The 206-nt window shown below is 56.3% G+C and overlaps 1 protein-coding gene across 4 annotated transcripts in view; it reads left to right on the plus strand.

Moving 5' to 3' along the window:
* tuft1b (tuftelin 1b) overlaps positions 1–206 on the plus strand; it is a 23,437-nt gene that overhangs the window by 13,557 nt on the left and 9,674 nt on the right. The window lies entirely within an intron of this gene.

Here is a 206-nt window from a genome sequence, read left to right on the forward strand (position 1 = left end):
CCTCTTACACACAGAGGCTGGATGACACTCAGCTCTCATATTACATGTTAGCATGGTGTGTGGCGGCGGCGGCAGTGCGGCGAGGCACCGTCTGTCAGAGTTGACCTCCCCGCCAAGTGGAGTCAGATAATATCAGGAGGAAGAGTGGAGAGGTTTGTCTGGAGGAGAACTCCTCTCAGATGGGAGCACCTCCTCAGGCTGAGCTC

This window comes from Oryzias melastigma, linkage group LG11 (genome assembly GCF_002922805.2).
Source record: "Oryzias melastigma strain HK-1 linkage group LG11, ASM292280v2, whole genome shotgun sequence".
Lineage (NCBI taxonomy): Eukaryota > Metazoa > Chordata > Actinopteri > Beloniformes > Adrianichthyidae > Oryzias > Oryzias melastigma.